At 45.0% G+C, this 24,262-nt stretch overlaps 2 long non-coding RNA genes across 16 annotated transcripts; one reads left to right on the plus strand and one right to left on the minus strand.

Annotated features, from left to right (window-relative positions):
• Window positions 1-723: 723 nt before the first annotated feature.
• Window positions 724-5,346, plus strand: LOC127325560 (uncharacterized). 14 transcript variants are annotated; one of them, XR_011754499.1, is made up of 6 exons: window positions 724-795; window positions 1,759-1,825; window positions 1,931-2,938; window positions 3,022-3,566; window positions 3,710-3,916; window positions 4,164-5,346. It is a non-coding gene; the product is annotated as an uncharacterized lncRNA (long non-coding RNA). The 14 variants fall into 14 exon arrangements; XR_007867238.2 differs by having other exon boundaries at window positions 1,759-1,793; XR_011754500.1 differs by having other exon boundaries at window positions 1,770-1,793.
• A 5,835-nt stretch (window positions 5,347-11,181) lies between these two features.
• On the minus strand, window positions 11,182-19,482 carry LOC127325563 (uncharacterized). 2 transcript variants are annotated; one of them, XR_007867250.2, is made up of 7 exons: window positions 18,835-19,482; window positions 17,869-18,112; window positions 17,138-17,276; window positions 15,061-15,503; window positions 12,594-13,187; window positions 12,110-12,386; window positions 11,182-11,545 (listed from the first exon to the last, which is right to left on the minus strand). It is a non-coding gene; the product is annotated as an uncharacterized lncRNA (long non-coding RNA). The 2 variants fall into 2 exon arrangements; XR_007867251.2 differs by having other exon boundaries at window positions 15,061-15,253; window positions 18,835-19,480.
• Between the last annotated feature and the right edge of the window lie 4,780 nt (window positions 19,483-24,262).

Below are 24,262 nucleotides of genomic sequence, written 5' to 3' on the forward strand. Positions count from 1 at the left end.
GAGGGTCGAGGATGGGGAAGACTTGGTCGTTGCCTGCTCTGGTGCGCGAGTCCCCACGAACAACGGCAAGGTCGAGCTAGCAAACGATGACGTGCTAGCCGCCTTCCCTCCCATCTCCTTGGCACCCAATCGCCACGCACAGGAAGCAAGCAACCTGCGCGAATCGTTGAGGTTCGCTGTGATTGACGCCAGTCGCTCCTCCATGGTTGCTACTGCCTCAACCATCGACTCCACCAACTGCGGCTGCGGTAATGGCTTGGAGGGCCCTGTGGCGAATTCCTCCCTGAATCCGAGCAAATCAACTCCCACAGTTGCAAAATCGGAAGTAGATCGAGATCTAGCACCCAATTCTGCTGCTACGGGTGATTGGAATTGAAATTGACAGCTCTAGGACCTCGCGAATTGGGAATCGCACGAACCCTAGCCCCGCGGATCGAGACTGAAATCTGATACCAATTGTCACACTTGCCCCCTTGACGGTATGATTGCCGTCGTGAGGCTTGATCGATTGCCTGAACTCAGGAACACAGAGAGAAAAGCAGAGAGAGAGGAGCGAGCGAGAGTTGGTTCTGTTCCCCAATATCCAGGACTGGTTCCATGCACTCTTGTGCTGACCTCCTCTGTATATGTATCCTCCCCTCTTCATGCTTAATTGGTTTAGCCCAGCCCACATACATAAGCCCCTCACTCGAGCACGGCCCAGGAAGTATGCCAGGTGTTACACCGGCGTCCGGAGATGGCCGACGACCACTCCGACCTCGACCAGGAGGAGCTCTTCCACCCACCAAATTAAAGGTCCTTTCTTTGCCCCCCTGTTCGGCTGTAATTTCCTTTCCCCGTAATCGCTCCAGCTGCAAAGTAGCCAGCCTCTCTGTGTCCGCATCTATTGCCCCAGCATTTTCATTTCCACCTCGTATCATTTCGCTTCGCGGCCAACTGTATGCATGCTCACCCGGTCCGTGCATTCGCGGACGGGGTGGATATCCAAATGGCCGAGGAGAGCCGTCGCGGCGCAGCACCCGTGTGTTGCTATATATGCCGGTGGCGTCGGCGCTGCCGCTGCCCCAAGCTAGCGTTATTAGGCCGCTGCCGATTGGCGGCGCTGGGCACTTAATTTGTAGCCATGTTCCGAATATTTGGCTTCATACGGTTTATTTATTTGCTGCTGGTGTACCTAGTAGAATGGCCAACTTGTTCATCTCTGTATGCCAGCAATGAGGTCACGTATAGGGACCTTTTGCTGATCACAGGGATGTATGTTTTGTAGCTCGAACATTTTAGAAGCAAGACAATTCTAAGGGTTCAGTGTTGTTGATGTTTCTCTTTTTGCGTAAATGTAACCCTTAATTGACCAACCAGTCTTATTTGACAAACCTGAACCTAGTACTATTTTTTTTAAAAAAAATCATGCCTTGGGTCATTTTCTAGAAATTGCAGTCGCTGAAAATACTTATATTTACCATGCTGGATCAACTACTTAATTCTTGATCATATTTTAGTAATTGCACGACTCTGCACATGTATCAATGATCGTTCTGAGCATCACGGTTGATGAATTATGTGAAATTTCATGTTCAACTCTAGCTTTATTCTATAGTTCATATTCTTTTTACCTAGGAATTTGGCTAGCTTAATGTTCGAATGTCGTGTGTATATATTCTCAATTAAGTGAAAATGAGCTCCGTATTCCTACTCAAATAGAGGAGCTAATGCATTATTTTCTATTACTAGAATGTAATTTTTTTGTCCTAATTCCAGTGTCATCACAGAACAAATCAGGATGCATGATAGAGGTTGGTGTCATCACGGGATCAGTGGCCATCATGCAAGTAGTGCTTGCTCATTAGCTTGCAAAATTACAGAGAAGAAAGCTCGGTACGTGAAACAAGATATATGCAATCTTGATTACTTAACTCCTGTTTCATTGTAGGACTTCATGTTTTGTAAGCCTCATGATCAAGATTCCTTAGCTCCAGCAGGATATAAATGAGGCAGTGTTAGGCATGAGACTTGAGCTCTCATTACTTCATTCTCATTGTCAAATGGTTATAAATTTCTCTAGTTCCTTTTTGACAAGTTGTGCTAGGAGTATTTCATAAATACAGAATAGGCAGCCATAATTCTGCGTTGGTGATAAATTGTGCTAGGAGTACTTAATTGTAGATTTTCTTCGACTGCTTCCTATGATAAAAATCCAAAAACTGCTAGGAGTATATCTGTGCTTCCTATCACTACCGCTGATAAATTCCAGTATGATAAATTGTGCTAGGATTTAGTATCTTCTTTTTGTACTGAAAGCCTGTCATATACTCCTAGACTTGATAACTGGTTATGCTTTTGCTTTTACTAAAAGCTTTCTGTCAGTCTAGGAGTATATATTAGATTTTGTTGATTAACTATTGATCAAAACAAACAATTAATCAACTATGGATACTTTTCTGCATGCCAGATGGTAAGCTCGATTGTTAATTATGGAGTAATTATATATGCCACATAGTAAGGTTGATTTATTCCTTTGGAACAATCACCACATTTCTGTATTCAATTTGTCACCACATTGCATTTTCTGTATTAGACTATTTGTCCCTGGATTATGCCCTGAATCAGGATACACACTGATTGCTGCTACACAATCTTTGAATCAATATTGTAATCCTGACTTTATATGTCTTTAATATTTGACAACTAATGTCATATCAGAGAGTTAACTGAAACCTGACTTTGGACAGTTAACTGAATATACACATGAGCACTTTCAACTGTCAAATTTTACTACTACTACTTCCAGTGATTTTGCTTAAACAGTTTTTGTGATTTTGACAGAAATGCAAGAATAAGGGTGATAACCAATGGTTTGTACCTGCATTCTGAGCGGGAGCATCACCTTCTGCAGGTGGGGTGCAATCGAGTGGTGGAGTGGAATTGAGATCCAACAAAGGTGGAGTGCAATTGAGATCCAATATAAATGCGGTCATGGTGCAGATGACAGGTCACTAATCTTGATTTTTCAATGATGTTGAGTGTTGTTGGGCCAGAGCCGGAAACGAACCTGGTGGAGGCTTCGGAGCAACAACTCATCTTGTTGGTGGCAGGATCCTGGAGCAGCACCTCAACTAGACCGAGTTGTGTGTGCTTGCCGGAGCGTGTGTCTGCTTGACTGGCTGCAAGAGCCGGGCCAGAGTCAAAGATTGACCTGGCTTCCTGCTGATCTGGGGATACTAGTGACCTGGGGATCGAGGGGAGATGGATCTGGCCTGAGGAGGCGATTATGGGCGCAGCGACGGCCTGGGATGGAGCTGGTGGCGCAGCAGCGACCTAATGGATCCGGCGTGGTGGGGCGGTGGTGGGGCGCTGGTGGGGCGCTGGTGGGCCGTCGAGGTTGGGCAGCGACGATATGCTCGATGCCTTAGTTTCCATGATTCAATTTTCGTTTCCCGTTTGTAACTTGATCACTGTTTCCGCAGGGGCAGACATGTCCAATCGCTGTTGTTTGGAGTTTGTCGGAAATTCCGAAAAAGGCTTATATTCTGGGGAGGGAGTACTATTTCGTCCAGAAAGTTTATTATGTAAGTTAATATGCTCCACTGCTTTTGTTAGACCTCTCCTTTCTTTCAAGTAGTCTCCTTTGCCTTCTCCTTTCTCTTAAATATTATGTGCATCCTGAAATTCCTTTTATGAAAATATTTAGCAACTGCATCAATATTCGCAGGATGTATACGAGTCGTCTTACCAGCCATGTTCATCGACAGCCAATGGTTATCCTCCACAAGGCTTATGATATTACTGGTTATACCAGATACAATTTGGTGCCATGGGTTATTTGCTAACGCCTGACAAGTGACATTTGTCAATTCTACCCGATGTGGAGTTCAAGAGAGAAGGTTACACGTCATTAATGGAGCTCACCCATGTACAGGTAATAGCCATTTTGTGACATTTTTGCATTTCTTCAGCAACCTCAGTTGCATCACTAGTTTATCCCTAGAAGTTTTCAAGAATTTGACTCTATTGCCTTCATCATGAGAAAATGTTCACCTTGATTGGATCGCGGTGATGGTGTCTCTTCATTTCCGTTGCTTCCTTTATAGTTAATATTGACCTGGAAGTGTTCTGGAAACTAAAGCCATCATTAATATTGACCTGTATCTTTCGTGTGGTGCCAGCATATCCTTGTCATGGCAATGACCTCCATTCCCTGTTGACTAGTAATTATTGCCTGGCTCATTCGACTTGGGGTCTACCCAACTGCACATGGGCAATGTTGCACCTTACTCGGCCACTTGTGCTAGTGGAAACAAAGATTTCAGGTAATTTCTATTGCCTTTGCAAACTTCCCGTATCTTTACCTATTTGGTCGCTGCCAGATGGATGCACTAATGAAATGTCTGCTAACATGTGGTGTTTCTGTTGATGTGCACGATTGTATCAGTAGAGCACTTTGATCCGTGTTGATCATACTAGTAGTGCTCTTTCTGAAAATATGTTCCGATCTGTGCTTGGCAATTTACTTGCAGTATCCGACCATGCTTTCTAAGGCCAGAATTTGGCATCAGAAGATCGTGAAACAGTTTTGTGTTCTGTTCTGATATAAGTGCAGAGCAGGGTGTTCTAAATTAGATTGACACACATACTGCCTATAAAAAAATGAAACTAAGCAACTGATTCACTCCTGGTATATAGTGATAAAGGTGCGGTTGTCATCGTTGCACCAGGAAGATTTTGTTGATATTTCTCATGCTTTGATTCACTCCGAACTTTGTTCGTTGGGCCCAAATAAACTAAGCAACTGGAAAAGTATTGATTGTTTCTATTTTCTTTGTGCCCCTTAAGTTTAAATAACATGAGCAGTCTGTCCATTACATTCCATGCTTCTATCTGGGCTCAAACAAGGATGGGCAAAGGTATCATCTTGTGGAGTGTTATCAGGCATGTTTATACAGCGTGCAGGGAAAATGCTTCTTTCGGCTCCAGAGGTGTGTTGTGTCTTCGCTCCGCATTTTTCTTTCCCTCTATTTGAGGTTCAGTTTCGTCAGGTCCTATGTTGTGAGCTGGATCAAAGTATTGCCAGAGACGTGGTGTGTTCTTTTCGGGTTTTCTGTTCTTTGAATGGAAATAGCAAAGCTTTGTGTCTCCACTTGTGTTGGCATTCTTGCCTGACTGGCAGGAGTATGTAAAATAATCCTTACCTGCTTGCCTGGAGGTGTTTTTAGTTGTGTGCAACCTGATGATAATCGAACTTGCTCGGCATCTCGTCTGGGTGTGTTATTGTGCATGTTTATACCGTGTATTGTGTAAATGCTTCCTAGCGACATGCATCTGTGTAGAATATTGCAAATTACCCTTGTACTGCTCTCTGTGGCTGCAGCTGTAATATAAGCGACATGCATCTGTGTCGACACCAAAGTAACTAATACGTGCGCCCTGGAAGAACACACGCAACTAGTCTAGCTTGGCAACGTCTTGTACATCTCTGTAGAGCGGCTCTGCCGATGCCAAAGTCTGCCTTTTTTTTCGAATCGATGCCGAAGTCATGAGAGATGGTGCGTGTGTTGTCTCACGCCTCGCTCTACTGCTCTCTCGTGGCTGAAGCTGTTCTGTTCATACAAGTGACCAACGCACCGAAGAACACACGCAACTAGTCTAGTTCGTCAACGTCTTGTACATAATATATTGGCAAGCTGAGCGGCTCTGCCGATGCTAAAGTCAGGCTGGTACTCGATTATGTACCCTTGGCTCCAGTGGATTACGCGGTTATGTATGTCCGCTTTACACTTACACACATAATATATTGGCAAGCCACGATAGCCACATACTCCCTCCATTTTTATTTAACATACGTTCTGGATTTAGTAAAAGTCAAACATTTTCAAATTTAACTAAATATGTAGAAAAAAGTATCAACATCCAAAATACGATAAGAATGTATTCTCATATTATATAAATTTGGTATTAGGTATATTTGGTTAAACTTTTAAAAAAAATTAACTTTGACTTAACCCAAAACGCAGGGTAAATAAAAACGAAGGGTAAATAAAAATTAACTTTGACTTAACATATTTTTTCGCGGGCAGCCTATGCGGGTCCATTGGATGCCGCCGCCACTTGAATGCCCGTTTCATCTGGGTGATCACTTTCAGGCAGGAAAACGACAAAAAGTCACCGCCGCCTCTTCTTCCTCAACTCTGGCGAACCGCCTTCCCTCGCCGCCTCACCCTGCGTCGAGATCGTCCTTCGTCGCCCGCCAGACCACCACCCCCCGGTCAACCATCCCTCTAAAGACCCCCTACTCCTTCTCCAGAGTCGGCAACCGCACTCCCCCCCCCCCCCCCCTCTAAGGATTTGGGCGATGGCCATCTCCGTCGCTAGATGCACGCCCCACCCACTCCCCGAGGGGCTTGGGCGGTAGCCATGAGATGTGTTTCAGAGCAGAGAGGGAAAAAATCGGGAGAAGAAGGAGACGGGGTGGGTGGTTGGAAGAGACATGGTAGGGTGGAGCCCGCCCCGGATTCTCTACGTCATGTGACCGCGCGGCGCGATCGACCGCGTAGGAGGAAACCTAAGTTGTATCGCTGCAAGAACTTTCATGGGTTGATGCGCTGTGTCGCAACCTTTTTTGCCATGTTATCCGCGTCGGGCAACTGAGCCAGGCTTGACCAGCACACACACTTCCGGCTCCTTTTTTGCCATGTTAGCCCGAAAATAGGCGAAACATCACAATTGACGCCAGCTTAGAAAGGTAAGCAGCCGGGCAGTAATAATGATTGATTACCATGGTATTCACATACTCCCGACGATTAAGTATGGTCACCCCTATGATTAAATGTGGCATGCCTATTTTATGGAAAGCTTGACCATCTCCCTTCCTTGAACATGCAAGCAGCAATCAAACGGAATAGAGAAGGCGTCCACCTTTTTCCCTCCAAAACTAAAACTCACGCGGGGGAATCTTTTCATTCTTCCCGCCATGCTCTTTCCCTCCCTCGAAATTTGAATCGCTCCAAAAAGCTCTATATATACTAAGGGAGGTTGAACCAACGCGTGCGTTGCGTGTGACTTAGACTAAACCGAGAAACAAGGTGAGGAAATATGGTAGTACTACGTACCTTCCCCCTCATGTACTTTCCCTGAAAAATAGACCTACCTAAGAATGCCAAACATCATAACTGTCGCCGCTTAGAAAGGCAAGGCAGCCAGGCAGTTATCCTGATTGATTGTCATGCCATGCGTATACTCCTGCTATATTAAGTATGACCACCCCTATGATTAAACGTGGCATGTCGTAGTTTATGGGAGCTTGACCATCTACGGCTCTCCGGCCCATCAACAACGCAACCATCAAGCAGACCGATTAGAGAAGGCGCTCACATTCTTTTTCCCTCCAGAACTAAAATCCCACACGGGGAGGCCAAATATTTTCCTTCTTCCCGCCATGCTCTTTCCCTCCGTCAAAATTTGAATCGCTCCAAAATATCTATATATACTAAGGGAGGTTTAGCCAACGCGTGCGTCGTGTGTGACGACTTAGATTCATCCAGACTCTTTACTCGGAGAGGAGAGGAGAGGAGAGGAGGCTGCCGTGCTGCATCATCCAGACGGGGCGGTGGAGAAGACGGCTGCATCCGGCAGGCGCGTGTTCTTCGTTCGTGCGGCGGGCGAGCTGAGCAGGATCCATCCATCCAACAGGTAACCCCATTCGTTGTTCAAGGTTAAAGGAGTCGATCTCGATTCGTAGGGGCTGATTGATTTTACCCGTGCTCCTTTAATGTCCCCATATTAATTCGGATGCATATATGCTCAGATTCGTTTCCGTTCGTGTGGTTCCATGGGCGTGCGTTGGTTCGTTAATTAGATGCATGGGGCGAAACAGTAGAAGAAAAAGTAGTAATACGTATCTGGTGGTTTTCGTTGATTTTGGGAGTAGTAGTGTGTTGGGTGTATTTCAGGAGATGATGCATGGTAAATAAAGTAGTAGTAGGTAGTACAAGTAGTAGTGCGCACGGAAAGAAAAGAAAAGACCTGGTCTAACCTAGGTAGCTACTGCATTTCTTATAAATTTTCAATGAACGAGACTTTTTAAAATAGTGCAAATATTTCATTTTTCTTCTAGTGAATTGCACATTACACCAGAATTTACCCATATTTTTCAGGTTGTAGTTTGACCATCCGAAGCTAAACCTTGTTCGTAGTTATGAAATCACAATTGCGTCAAAATGTTTTTGAATAAACCAGACTGTTAAATTTCTGTCAACCATCGTATATATTGAGGATAAAATATGTTATACAAGCTTGTGACATACTCTGATCCGATAGGTGGCAGGTATGCATTCGGATGATGCAGCTCTAAAGAAGTGTAGTATTTGGCACTAGGCTTCACGGATTGTTCGAGAAGAAGGCTTTGGGGCATTTTGGAAAGGCAACCTAGTGACAATTGTACATCGGTTACCTTATTCTGCCATGAGCTTCTACTCATACGAGCGATACAAAAAGGTCAGCGCTAAGTCTCAGTATGTTAACATGTTAGATCGGTTGTGACTTTCTGCCTCTGAATATTGTTGTAGTGATGGTTTTAAATGTCATTGCAGGTCCTCAGAATGGTGCCTGGCCAAGACGACCCAAATTATGCTGGTGTTGTGTGAATCTGCTTGGTCCTGGGTTGGCAGGAGTCACAGCGGCCTTCTGTAACTTACCCTTTGGACGTTGTTTCTCACTGAATGCATAGTGCTAGTCTCAGATGCAACCCTTTTTTTTGCAGGGCATATGCTGCTGTCTTATTTCTAGAAAACTGGCGAATGTTTTATGATAGTACTAGATAGCTTGCCGAGGAACTCTTGCCGTGTAGTGTGAGGGTACTTAGTACGTAGTAGCAAATCTTTAGTAGCCTGATGTGTCATGGATGTTTGGAACATTGGCCTTGTCATCGTGTGAGCCTCTGAGGGAACGAGATGGCGCCAAACGAGCCCCAGCTTTGAATTAAAACAAATGAATTTCCTCTATCTTATTATACATTTTAGATTATTGGTAACTTTTCACATCCTGTAATTTTTTTTTTGCGAAAGTTCACATCCCGTAAATTACTTGCTGGACATTAGGGCATCTGACGGTTGAACGGCAGCATTAGTATAGCACTAAAGTTCAGCTTCCGATCTGGATGGGCCGGCAATCTGGAGTTAACAATGGCAGGCAGGCAGGCAGGCAATATTGAGCCTGTCATCCGCCGGCCCGGTCGGATGTTCCACAGCTGCGAAATGTCGACGCCACAAATGATGCCGCCGTTTGTTTGTGTTTTTTTTTCGCGGACCAGGCTAGCTAATTGATCCGCTCCGTGGAGACAACAACATCACAGTGGATCAGAGTTACTGCTCCACTTTTTTTTTTAAGCGGACTCCACTTTGTTAGGATTGAGGAGACCCGGCCAGCAGCTGAAACTGAACAAACTGAATTTCGTTTTCCCCACTCGTGTAATTGTGCGCAAAGACAATCTTCTAATTAACTTGTGTAATTGTGCTGCTGCTGAGATCCACGAGCTAGGTACCGAACCATTAGGACAGATGCGTCGTCTACTCGTTCCAAACGAAACTGTACTTTTTCAAAGAGAAGACGACGCCCAACCTGCCGATCTCCTCGGACATAATCCGTCTCCTCGGCGGTGCGATCGCCAGGAACGAGCGCATATCGGCGCACCCCTCGAATCGAACTCGCCTAAACCTCTTGACCGCCGCCGCGTCATACGGCCCCCCTCGCCGCCCGCCGCGCCGCCGCTCTCCTCCGCCCCGCAGCCGCCGCCGCTACTCCGGCCCACTCCTGCCCCAGCAGCGCGCTTCTCCTCGAGGGCGGAGTACAAGGACTTCGTCGCCTGCCTCCGCGACATATGAAAAGCGCTGCTAATGGATCGCATCGCTCCATCTCGCGCGCGCAAGAACTAATTAATCGATCGAGGTTCCATGGATCGGTAGCCAGAAGCATAAGCAAAAGAAAAAAAGTACTTTGTAAAACGCACCGCGGCGATCGGCTCGCCCGCCGGGCGTACGCCGTCATCCATCCATCCATCCATCGCTTCTCATTTTTTCTCCTCCCGCTCCAACGGGCCTTTCAAGTCTGCATCGATCGCAACTACAGCAAACTCCACGGATCCATCCGTCAATAGATCAAACAAGGCAATGAAACAAAAGGCGCGTGCATGCATACCTCCTGGGTGAATAACAGCTCACAGCCTGAGATCCATCCGACGATGACAACCACCGCCTACAACTACGCCTCACGGACCACGAAGCTGGGATGGGCAAGGCAGAGTATCCTCTCCTCTCCTCGACGAGTAAAGAGTCAAAGTCTAAGTCGTCACACACGACGCACGCGTTGGTTCCACCCCATCCCATATTTATATACTACTAGAGGAGGCCAAGGTTGGAGGTTTTTGTTTGAATTTGGAACTCTGGCGCCACTTTTTCGTCGCCGCTTTTCGCCTCCCGCCATTTCTTGCTGATAGCTTCTGTTTCAATCCATCCATCCAAAACCATCAAGGATGATGATGGACCGTTCAGATCGTGTGTTGCCACGGATTGGTGACATGGCACGTAAAATAGGAAACCTGCTAGCTAATTACGTGGGCCAATTAATCTCATTCCCGGGAATCGTGGATAGCCGGCTGGACGCCTCATTTTCCTGGCACTGGGCGTGGGTTTACTTGGAAGATCATTAACTCCAGAGCAATTTATGCCACGCGCATTAAGGCAAGATAAACGGGATTTTTGTTTCCACCGTGTGCTTGGTTAGAGACTTGCTTTCCTTGCTCTCTTTCATTTTAAGAACCATGATTTTTTTCCTTAATACGTTTCATGCAGCTATTCCGTTTGTTTTTTCTAAAATTTCAATGATTACTTTCCCTGACCAGATCCAGTAACCAGCTCAAATGGGGTGCTCCTCATATAGGAGGAGGAAATATCTGGTCGTCGTTTCACAACTGCCAGAATCTACTGCTTGGATTGATACATAGCTAGCATCACATACAAAATAATCAGGTTATCAACCACACAAGATTTTTTCCTTTTTGGCACATACATCAACGCTGGTGGAAATGCTCAAAACATCCAAATAAGGCCCAGGTCGGTACATGCCATGCCTCAAAAACACAGTTCCACAAAGAGAAGATATCATAGCCGGTAGCTACACAAATTAATCAAATCATTAGAAAAAAAGAGTGCACATTATTAGATCAGAGCAAAACTGAGAAAGTTACATTGTAATGATACGAACTTGCTAGCAGCCACGGAAACCAAACTGGCCCAAGCAAGATTATGACAACATATATAGGAGCTACTTAACACAGGCAGCCTGCCCAGATCAGATCAGAGAAGCACTATCCATTCCCAGGTCCAAAACAAGCTTTATACTTTCCCGCGGCCAAGGCTCCCTCGTGGCCACCTCTGCTTCTCCACTGCCACTACATAAAGGCCGCCTCCACTTTACCTATGCGAGCGCCACGGGAGCTGACAGCTCCGATATCACGTACAGCTACCACTGGCCTAAGAAGGCTCGACTCGCCAATTACCTGCAGGACAGCAGAATAGAAACAGAGCAATAAAGTAACATTGGGAGGTAAAAGTAAAAGCAAATTAACTTGATTTAGCCAAACTTTATATGAAAAAAGCAAATTAACTTGATTCAGCCAAACTTTATATGAAAACATTCCTACGACGGTCACATACAACACATGATGTGCTATGGGATCCTTCTGAATCATGCATTGCAACCCATTTATATTATACATCACCTAAACCTAATGGCAATCAATTAAAGTTGAGTTCTGAAACCCTCCCAAGGTTCCAAGGAGTGAGCATATCAAGCAGACAAATAAATTTAACAATAAAAAAACACCTCAATGTGTAGAGTACTCAAGAGTGAAGTTCACTAAATAAAAGTAATGCTTTGGAGTGTGCTGCTATTTCGAGGAACCTAACATTTGAAAAACATTGTAAGAAGTCCAGAAATTTTCAAGGTGTAGAGTAATAACTAATAACTGAGGCATCTCATTAGTAGTTTGATTCCATGATATCTTATTACAAGATAGTACACAGAAAAACACTTGAAACAAGTCCAGTAATGAAGGGTCTACCTCCATATGGCAGAGAAACCTAGATTAAGACAGGCAGAGCGGCCTTAGGAAGAGAGAGGCCGGCCCTGCCCTCCGCCTTCATTGGCTCTTGTACAGCCGCAGCGACATGAACCGACCGAGCCTGGAGCATCCTTGAACTCCAATTCTCGGTAGAGGAACATGCCCTCTTCATCGCTTCCACTTTGATGACAGTGGGTAATGTCCAAACCGCGTTGTTTTGGGACGACCACTGGATCGGCGAACGCTCCGTCAGTGAGATTGCGCCTCAGCTCCATGCCTGCAACCCAAAAAGAAGGCGAAAAGTGAGGACGATAACCGATGGCCTGCTCGCTAACAGAGGTTGGAAGCTCATCTCGCCCGCAGCGGGATGAGCTAGCCAGTGGAAAAATTTCACACGTGGCTGTGCCCAGCTTCTCGAGATGAGCTTCCAACCTCTGCTCGAGCTGGAATGGTACATAGTGTGCCTGCTTGGTGAACAAAGCACCTAGAAAGATGCGGCAGCAGACTCCGTCCTGCCCTTTCACCAATGTAATCTGGTAGGAAATATTAAATATTGTCTTGGCTCCGGATGACATGCGCCCCACCAGCACAGGAGGCATTCGTCGTCGAATGGTTGTTCTAGGCGCGTCAGAACACACCTAAAACCATGTGCAAGGGGCTGGCTACTGCAACCCTATAACTCCAATGGATGGTGCAGAAACACATGAACAGTTGTGTGTTTGAAGGCGAACAACCTTCGACCGCTGGCCTGCTTGCAAGCATCAAGGAGGAAGCAGCTCTCTAGGCCAAAGCTGGCCTTGGGCTTGTGCTGCCGACGACCTGGGATGTGCATTAGTTAGCTTGTATCTTGTATCCCGCTCCTGCTAGTAGGCATGTAACAAAAACTTCTATCTTATCAACGAAATGAAACGCAGAGGTCCTCAAGCAGCAAAGCTGATCCTCCAACAGACAGCCGACTCAACGATGCCCTTCGGGGTGAACTCTTGCGGATATGTTCTAGCTATATGCAAATATGCACATAAGTCTATCACTCCAACATCAGGCTCGCCTGCATAAGTTCCTTCAGTGGAGTGCATACCTGTGATACACATAGCATCTTGTAGCTGATCAGTGACACAAATAAACTTGAAATTAGCATCTGGTAGCTAACCAATGACACAAATAAACTTGAAAATAGCACTACTGCAGAATAAATAATGGTCGATAAGGATTTTAGTTGACGAGTGAACTATCCAATTCTGGTTGCAGTAACGATGGCTGAAACCAAGTAACGAAATCCGCATAGTGTGGTTGGTTTACTAGACTAATGGTGGATCCAGAAGCTCCCACAGCCGGCACCACTGTCAAGAACGCTAGGTGAGTTTTCATTGTGCTTGCAATCAGGAAACTCACGTACACAGGGTCACTAGTAATTATTAAGAAGTACTAATTTTGCGTCGTTCTGTTAGTGTTTTGAAATACTGACATATACTTACAATGTATTTAGCAATCCAAGGTCATTAGTCAGACAACTGTTTACTAGGAGACGACTAAGTACTGTATGTCTGTATCTCATCCATCATTGCACATTCTTTTATTTAGAAAATAGGCATTCCTACAATCGTCAATTACCAAGTAATTTTTTCTGCACAATATACAGTTAGAAACATCATGTTCCTGAAAGAGAACAAGTTGCACATGTCCTTTTAATCTTGCCAAAAAAACAATTAGAAGATGATGGGACACCTTGTCAATATATGTTAAGTTAGAAGATTGGCAGCCTTCCATTTAATTTTCTTATCTCCGATGCAAAAAATGTGTTGTGAAAATACTAGCAATTTACAACGAATCATGGCTCAAGAGTCACTAAGGGTATCTAAACTATGTATGTAACTTAACCTATACTAAAGAATAATCTTTATTTCAAAAGAAATTGTTAACTTCTGGTATGCACCTAATATGAATCTTTCCCCTGTAGGACTGGTAATGATTTGGCTCTGTAACTAAGAAAAGGGAACGAATTTTTGGTGGCGCAAATGAGAAGCCGGACTGAGAAATCGAGAGGATTTTCCTCTCGGGAAGCAACTGAGAAATCGAGAGGATCTTACACCTATACTGCAAGAAAGGTTTAGAAGAGCACCATATTATCCCTGAGCTTTCATTCAACCAGAAAATATTAAACCAGCACAAACATGCTCAAACTTCACACCCATCGAAAATACCCGAACACCAAACATGCCGAATAAAAGGTTGGCTTGTAAAATTTTGAGACTGTAAGCCCAAGAAAATTTGGAACAATATTAGAAAAGTAAGCAGATACGTACATGCCAGCAATAATGATTTCCATGAGTAACCATACTCTACTTCTAACTAACCTACTGGCATTTGCAACCAGGTGCCCGTGGATATAACTCCCTGTGAAATCAAATTTCAAAAATATTCCGAAACATATACTTGATTATAGCAGCGGAACATTCTAAAGTGCATGAAACACTTAGTTGTGTATGTAAAAATAGCACAGATCATGTAATCTGACTAAAAAAACGAATGTCCGCTTCATCGATATAAATGGACACATATTATTGATAAGAAGTTGCTCAATAGTACTCCACACATCTTACCAAAGAAAATCTGCCCTAAGCACTTGATAGGGGGGATTATCACATAGCATCAGCAAAGTTAGTAGAACAACATCGTGGATGATAAGTGTGTACGTGTATGTCCACACGCTACCAATATATTAAAGGCTTAACTACTAAAGTACATTTCTTTGAGCAGAACTATATAATATATACAGCTAGGGGCAGCCTGTCGCGCAGACTACAGATCAGATCGAGGGATGGAACATCATCCAACTACCAATCCAGAGACAAATCAATTTCTGTGTAGAGTATAAATGAGAAATTTTCAATCACCAAGAAGCACACATGGAGAAGGAAGACATAGGAAGAGCAGGGATGGAGGAATCTCACCTAGAGCAATGAGCGATGATGACCTGAAGCCACCACAGAGAGGCAATCGCAACCAGGGTCATGGTTGCACAGAGAGATGGCGAGGACCAGTACGAGGTGAAGCTCTTCGTTCCGATGACCGGAGGTTGAAATGAAGAAAGACGAGCTCCAGCCGCCCGCCTCTCTGTTTTCTTCCCTTATATTGCTCGAAAAACTATACAAGACCAAAAGCATCAGAAGGTACAGAATGTGGAAGTTGTCCATGCTTGAAAACTGAACTAAATTTCTTAGCCATGACGCTAGTCCTAGTTGCAGGAGGAAACACAAGTGAAATAACAATACAAACGATAAATCGGAGATTACTAAAAAAATAATTTCTTCAGTAACACCTCGTGACTTTTTACCCTGTGCTAGTTCTCCAGAGTAACTGATACAATGCATTATACACAAAGGCTTCTGCACAGCTATACAAGGGAGAAAGATCAACGTTAGCGATTTAACGTTTGTAGTGAATCTAAAAGCTTTCATCAAAACAGTACAAAATTCTTTTAAGCACAATATCGGCAACAAATCTCTAGATGCAAGGAACAATCCACATGGCTACATGTACACCATACAATATTATGGTAAATAATATTTCGTTGACTATCTCAGATTTCAGGAGAACCAATCATAGATTATAACTAATGACACACATATGAGATTCACCGGTGCCTACACGAGGACTCTAGTTCAAGCACACATGCAAAATCTCGCAATCAATTTGTTGATGCCAAATGTCACCAGTAAGGCTGGCAGGTTACTTCATGCAACTTCCCGGTTGTATGCCAATGGAAACAAAGGCAAAAAGAATTGTTGGACATATAATAAGTGGATTAAAAAATACCATATCCTGGCTCAAAGTGTCTATGAGCAATCCATAAAAGACAAAAACTAATGACTTCATTTGTTGATATAGCTAGATGTATATAATGCACACTGCGAAAACAACAACAGCAGAACGGAAATCAAGAATTGTGCAAGCCTTAGAGTTTTGAGCCAGTGTAGGCCCAACTTGGAGAAGCATCAATAATGCCGAAGAGTTAGACTTGAGAAAGCTAGGGGCTGCCTACATATGCCTCTATCTGCTCGTTCATACATATCCTGGAGCCATCAGCAACATGGACAGTTTCAGTACTGCTCCAGAAAGCATTAGAACTAGACTTGACATCTAAATCAGCTACCTATGCAAGTTCGCCACTCATCTATCTCAAGGAGGCAACTGCGAAAGTTTTGAGAAACAAGCCTTGATTTCATCAGCATTTGCAATGCAAAAGCCAAATGAAAATACTATATTTGATTTATAATAGACAATATGAACTAGGGAAAATAAAAAGGCTCAGGCATCCAAGGAAGGACTTGGCGGAATTAGCTCGCAAACCGAGCAAAGCAAAAGCTCTAAGGCAACAACCGTGAATGTTTATATCGCAAAATACTCTATTGTGGAAGTAAACATGCAAGGTAACCAACAACCTACATCAGGGATCTATATAGAACACTAACATAGTAGCAGCAACTGAAGCTAGCATTCGAACCACAACATCGCCAGGGAAAAAAAAAGATAAGAACTGCATCAACAGAAAATATCATAATGTTTATCCCATAAGGAATAAAAACATCCATGATGACTAGAGAAATATAGCAATGAATAGGACAGAAAAACATCGGGCACTACACCATCACATTGGCAAGCAAGAAATAAGATTTAAGATAACAAAACATCTGGGTTGTGTCATACACCAAGCCCTAGAGTTACCTTACCCCAAAAGCAACACATGAATAACTATGCATTCTAAGTAAGGATAATCTTGTAACACCACATGCTATAATGAGCTACCAACATGTCATACTTGACAACATATGTTCTGGACTTTTAGACACACAATATTTCTGTCTGACAAATCAACAGAATCAAACACATAAAAATCTTTCGTTTTCACTAACTAACTGTTTGAAGAATCTAATATCCGGGTTGAGCTTAATTGTTTGACCTCAATGCCTTTTGGGTTTGTAAAAGGTATCTCTTTTCACCACAGATTCCATAAAAGTCTGGGCTCACCTTGTGTTCATTCTTGTTGATGTTGTAGCTGCTATTGTACACATCTGATCCATGAGCACCTGCGTAGCGGTGTCGCCGGCGAGCGGCTCCTTGAGCACGTTCTGGAACCACACCACCACTTGGTGCAGTCGAAAACCACCTTGGTGTACATGCAAATACAAAGACTAAAATTACACCATAATATAAATAGAAAATTTTGGCTAATGATAAAAGCCATGTGCCTCGTGCTAGCTTTTCTTAACATCTTTTTTATGAAAGAAGAAAAAATTGCTAGGCATCAAATGTATATTTCTAATCAATTACTTCATGATCGATAAGTAGAAATTTTTTAGAATGTATATATTAAAGTTCAACTTTTGCAGAGTCATATGCTAGCTCTTTACAAACAAAGAAATTATAGATCATCATCATCGATTATCTGTAGCACCTCTAAGAACGGTGCTAGTTGCACGAAGATGGAAAATGACATGACCTTGAAAGAAACAAAATGTTCATGATCTAGACACCATAGCAAAAATGTCAACTACGATGACAAAAGTTACTCTACAAAAATCTGAGACACCTATGATTAGCACGTGGCAAGATTCCAACTTAGTGCTACACCCCGACAATATATAATTGGTGTGGAAAAATAACTTCAGGATAACAGTCAATTAGCGTACATAGAATAAGAACTGATAGTTGCTGCAATAAACACGGAATGGAGTTCACATATAAAATTTGTAGCTCACCACGTGTCTTGCTTCAACCTTGGCAGACAGCTCCCACTCGTCATCATGCATCCCGCACGCCTCCATCACATTCCACACCTTAGCCGGCCTAGAGCTAGCCCCGGCGCATGCATTTTGGGAGTATCAAGCGGGGGAGGCGGCCGCTATCAGCATGACGTTCCTAGCGACGGCGAGGACCAGAGGTGCCCATCGGGGTCGTTGTGCACCGGATGATGATAATGAGAAACCAGAGTCGCCAACTAGCCTATAATACCATAAAGACAAACAACAATCAGCAACAGGATCACAGGTTCAGAACAAGGATAATGAAGACATTTATTCTATGCAGGACTAGGAGATGATGTGAAACCTTATCGTGCAGGCCATACAGTGCGTTGTAATACATGTAGGCTCTTTAGAATATTTATAATACCATGGCAATTATAAAAAGCTATGGATCCCGCTGAAAATGAAACCGGGTTGTCTTCAAGATTTGTGAGATGTACATCTAATAAATGACTCTTTACATTCTTATTCGGAATGAACTATAAATAAACAACATGCTTACAAGGTTATTTGACGCGTGAGCTATATAACAAAACTTGAATATAATAAAGGTTCCAGCAAAGATCACATTTTGTTTATTAATGTTTGCTTACTAGGTTATGAAAAGACAGGAAAAAAAACACTATATCCTTTTTGCAGTTAATTATCAGGACATTTGAGTAACAAGTAGTACCAAGCAAGTCAATGACTGTACGGGCGCACTGTGCCATTGTTCATACACATCTCATCACTTAATAGGCTATCACATAAACACGATCATTACAACTATATAAGTAGGCCTGAAAGGCACATGATTAAGGCAAAAGACAATTTGGATTTAGATATGCATATGTGTGGTCCAATTAGGTACGATAGCAGTGTTGACAGAGAAAAAAAAAAAAGCCACAATCTAGTCATTATCCACCAATCAAAAAACATCACCTGCGCATCTAGCTCACTTATCTGAATGAACCTAGTAGTGCATCCATAGCAGATCTGGTCAGGTTCAGAGTAATACTGTGCTGGCCGTCAACTGCAACGGCATCTACATGAGAACACCGTTCTCCATGGCCGAGTATGCTGCAGTAGTAGAAACTCTGTTGGCAGCGAGGCCTCAGGAAAACTCCATCCTCACAGCTGCCATGGAGGAAGGACCTCCATGGGTCACATCACAGCCGCCCGGTGCGTCCTCGTGGCCGGCACCGCGCGTACCCCTCGCCGGCGTGAAGGACAGACGGACCGAATCGCCTCGATCGGCCAGGCGAGTTCGGCAGCGCCGCGCGCAGCACCAGCGAACAGGCCGGGCGCAATGCCATGGCTCCTGGGCAGCGCCGCGTCTCCCATCAGCGAGTCTTGGGCGGTGCCGGTCGACCTGATGCGGGTGAGGCGAGTGGTGGAGGAACAGGGGCAGATGAAGTATCGGAGTTGGGGGGAGACGAGGTGGCTGCGGAGGGTACGCCGGCGAGGTGAGGAGCGGCGGCGGAGGTGTTGTTCTGCGAGAAGTAGAAGAGAATGACAAGGCTGAGTGGGCCGGTGGACCTTTACTCCCGTGGCTGGACCTTGGCCCAACAGCGGAGGTGTTTTTCCTGACGAAGACAGCAGCGCCAAGACAACCAGATTCAGAAGGTTCAGAGATGCAAAGTTTATATAGATGAAGTTCAGTTAGCTGTTCATCTCGTCCAGGTTAGGGAACTACATCTCCTCCATCAAAATTGGTGAAGATGGCCTGCCTATGTTTAGGAGACAGAAGCTTTAATCGTACGTGTAGATTCAATCAGTAAACCAGAAGTGCCCAACACAGTGGTTTGGCTGCAACATTTGCGCCAGAGGATTGGGGAAGTGAATATGTTCTTAGAATTTTACAGAGATCAAAATTTGTACTGCTAGTAAACCAAATAAAATCTATTCTTAAACATACACAATTCTCCACTTGTTCCTACACCTATATATTGATGCCTTATGAAGCTCGATCCATTTAGAATATCTCTGTCATCTCCTATGTACCTAGCTAGCTGAACCTCAAGATCCAACCAAGCCAACTTAGAAAAATTCAGAGGACGGTATGCAGAAAGACACCAACAACAGAAGATCAGATACCAAGAAGGAAGGAGCAACACACGTACTTACACTGATTATCAAGTGGCCGATGGCAGCGAAGAAAGGCAGATATACTCAAGAATTAGATCAAGAAAACAAAGTTCTTAGGCAGCATGCCGGCATGGCCTTTCCTCACCATGTCGTGCACGGCTGTGTTCCAGCCTCTGCCGGAAAACGTACGTATGACCAGTACTACATGAGATTCTTGAGCTGAAGATGATGGAATTTGTGGTGGAGGCCGTGAGGTCTGTGGAGAAGGAATGAGGCAACACTTGAGGAATGGGGGGATTTATAGGGCGCCATTGCGGGAAGCTGCGAGACGGAAGGAACAGCGGGGAATCCGGAGAGACGACGGATGAGAGCACGATCCGTGTGACGAGCGCAAGGTGAAGTTGCAGCCATCGGATCGCCGCCTCGCCGGATTGAGGACAGGTTGCCGCTGCCCGCTGGGTTCTCGGGAGAAGGAAGGAAAGAGACGCGGGGCCGGAGCAATTGACTTGCATGGGCTTAATTGGTTCTGATTTGTTTTAATTGCTTTGTTGCTTTAATCCCGGAGAGATTGTCGCATGGATTTGGGTCAAATGATTAACACATGCATGCATCTACCATGTGGCCTGTGGGTAAGTTCTTAGGTTGGACATACATGATCGCTGGCTATTTTCCTATATGGCTTGGTGGCATTTTTTTTTGTTCCATCGTCCCGAATCTGATTAATTAGCTAAGAGCATCTTCAACACACGCGCCAAAAGATGCCCGCGCGGGAAAAACCATCAGTTTAGCGCGCTGGTGTTGAAATTTTTTGCTCCAACAGACGCGCCAAAATAGCGCGCGCTAATTTTTTTTGCCACACGCGGTATGAAACAGCGCGTGCGACGCGTCCCCAGCCGCCGCTGAAAACTCCCTCTCGCCACCCTCTCACCTACAACGCGCACCACCACCGCCGAGACCGCACCGCCGCCATGCCACCCCGGCGCAATCCTCCGGTTTCATCGGTGTGCGCGCCCGCCCGAGCGGCACGTTCTATGCGGAGATCCGCGGCGATGGCGCTAGCCTCACCCTCGGCACCTTTGACACCGTCGAGCAAGCGGCACGCGCCTACGACGTAGCGGCATGGCGCCTCGGGCGGCCCCGCCAGCAGCTCAACTTCAAGGACTACGAGTCGCTCGCGGAGGCAGAGTTCTTGGCCGGCTTCGACGGCCTCCTAACCAGCAGCGGCGCCGCCGCAAGCAGCTTCAGCGCCGCCTCGCCATTATGCAGGCGGATGAACGCACCATGGAGGCGTGGGCCGCTGCCTTCCCGCATGATGTCGTTGACGAGCACGCCTTCTTCGCGCAGAAGAAGGCGGAGCGCAGGGCGGAGAAGGAGGGCATTCGCACGCGCAAGCGGTTCATCGAGGCGTAGGAAGCCGGCTCGACGACCATCGACGAAAACGATAAACGTTGGGCGGATTTGGTTTTGACTGAGCCTTCGCAGTCATCGGGATCGGACTTCAACTTGCCAGATTTTTAGATGTATTGATGTATTGTATCCGTTTAATTGTCGTTCTTGTCGTCATTTTAAAATGTATTTTTAGTACTATGTTTGATATTATTTTCAATCATGTGTATGCAAAACTTGTTTTTGGCGCTGTATTTTATAGCGTCTGGTAAAGAGCTATTTCTGCGCTGTATATTTTCACGCGTCTGAAAAATTAGAGACGCGCCCAGACCCATAAAAGCGAAAACGTGCGTTGTATAATTTTTTTAGCGCGCGCCTGTTGGAGATGCTCTAAGTATGCAGGTTCCCTTCACTCTAACTGATGATCTATATGTAAATGTATGCAAGAAATAATGAATCGGTTTGGGAACAATGCTACTTTAATCCATATTATTGCCTAACCACACATCTACGTCACTAAAGGAAAACACATATTTGTTGTGTACTTTATTCTTTGACGGTGTTTTTTCTCGGGTACACGGCAAAGATGCTCTTCTCCGTATGCCAAAAACCAGTACACGGTGAAGAATACTTTGCCAATTAAATGTTAGCACCCGGCGAAGAATAAGAACATGACACAATAGGGAAAATACACTCGGTAAAGAAAAACACACGGCGAAGAGGCTCTTTGCCGAGTACCACAACTAGACACTGGTGAAGAAAACTGCCACGTGGCGAGTAAAGCATACGGCTGGCAGGAGATGCCTTTCTTCGCCGGGTGTCTCCAGTTAGATACCCGGCAAAGAGAGTCTTCACCGGGTGTTTTTTGGAGCTACACGGGAAAGACAAATTTCCAGGAAGGCGCGCTATTTCCCGCCCAACTATGCTTTTTCTGCGTTGTGTATATTCTGGAAGGTACATGGCAAAGACCCTCTTTGTCGTGTGTATTCTTAACGGTACACGACAAAGACCCTCTTTGCCTTGTATTCATGTTTCACCGCGTTGAGCGCGGCGGTGTCCCTGTTGGGAGGCGCGTGAAACGGAAAAATGGCACATAAAATCGCACGTTCTGGAGCTAAAATGATTTTTCCAGAAAATCAGTGGCAGGGAAAAGTGGAAACATAGTTCAAATCTGGCCCGATTCCAGTGACATCGGCGGGGGATCCTGCGGCTTCCCGAAGAGCTAGAGCGTGGGGCAGGTGTGTGGAGCGTGTTGAGTATGTGTTCTTCTATCGTTGTGCACAGGTTTCCCTCAACCCTAGTTCACGCCCCCTGTACATGCTTCACACAAAAAAACCATTTCGGTACTCAAAAAATGGAAAACGGGTTTTCCGTGGCCACGATGGAAAAACCCCACACATAGCGTTGATTCTCATCCCAGGCACACGCATGTGCGCGACCTGGTCTCATTCCGGCAAACTATACATACCCGTTGGCCATAACCTAACAGGTTTGACCTAAAAGCCATAAAACTCGATAGGTGATCGCTCATTTTGTGAATGTTTTTCGAGAATAACTGCAATATTCCAAGTTTGAATTTTTTCCACACAACTGCGTCACATAAAATTACGCCTCGCGAAGGTTTCACATTTTTATGATTTTTTGAATTAGTTGTGCACCAAATGGGACACATCGGTCGTCCCATTTGGCCGCGTCAAGTGCGGTGGTGTTCCTGTTGGGAGGCGCACGAAACAGAAAAAGGTGGGCACATAAAATGACACGTTTTGGAGCTAATAATGATTTTTCCAAAAAATCTGGAGCAGGAAAAAGCGGACACGTAGTTCAAATCTGGCCCGATTCCAGCGACATCAGCGGGATACGGCGGGGGCGGGTTTGTGTGGAACATGTAGCGTATATGTTCTTTTATTGTTGTGCATGAGTTTCCCTCAACCGTAGTTCGCGCCCGATGTACCTGCTTCACAAAAAACCCATTTCGGCACTCGGAAAATGGAAAACGGGTTTTCGTGGCCATGATGGAAAACCCACACACACATCGTTGACTCCCATCCCAGGGCACACGCATGTGTGCGATGTGGCCTCATTCCGGCAAACTATGCATGCCCGTTGGCCGTAACCTAGCCGGTTTGACCTAAAAGTCATAGAACTCCGTATGTGATAGCTCATTTCGTGAATGTTTTTCTAGAATAACTGTCGTATTGTAAGTTAGAATTTTTTCTCGCAACTAGGTCACATAAAATGATGCCCCACGAAGTCTCACATTTTTATGATATTTTCAATTAGTTGTGCTCGGAATGGGACGCACTGGACGTCCTGTTCCGGCGCGTCGAGCATGCCGGTGCTCCTATTGGGAGGCGCGCAAAACCGAAAAATATGGGCACATAAAATGACACGTTTCGGAGCTAAAAAAGATTTTTTTAGAAAATCTGGAGCAGGGAAAAGTCAACGCGTACTTCAAATCTAGCCTGATTCCAGCTACATCAGCGGGAGACGGTGGAGGATCCTACGGCTTCCCGAAGAGCTAGCGCGTGGGGCGGGTGTGTCAAACGGGTTGCGTATGTGTTCATCTATCGTTATGCACGGGTTTCCCTCAACCCTAGTTCGCGCCCCCTGTACCTGCTTCACAAAAACACACGTTTCGACACTTGGAAATATGGAGAATGGGTTTTTCGTGGCCATGATGGAGAAACTCCACACACAGCGTCGACTCCCATCACAGGGCACACGCATGTGCACGACATGGCCTCATTCCAGTAAACTATGCATTCTCGTTGGCTATAACCTAGCTTGTTTGACATAAAAGCCTTATAACTCTACAGGCGATAGCTCATTTCGTGAATGTTTTTCGGTTCCAAGTTTGATTTTTTTTCCTCGCAACTGCATCACAGAAAATTACGCC

This window comes from Lolium perenne, chromosome 3 (assembly GCF_019359855.2).
Source record: "Lolium perenne isolate Kyuss_39 chromosome 3, Kyuss_2.0, whole genome shotgun sequence".
Lineage (NCBI taxonomy): Eukaryota > Viridiplantae > Streptophyta > Magnoliopsida > Poales > Poaceae > Lolium > Lolium perenne.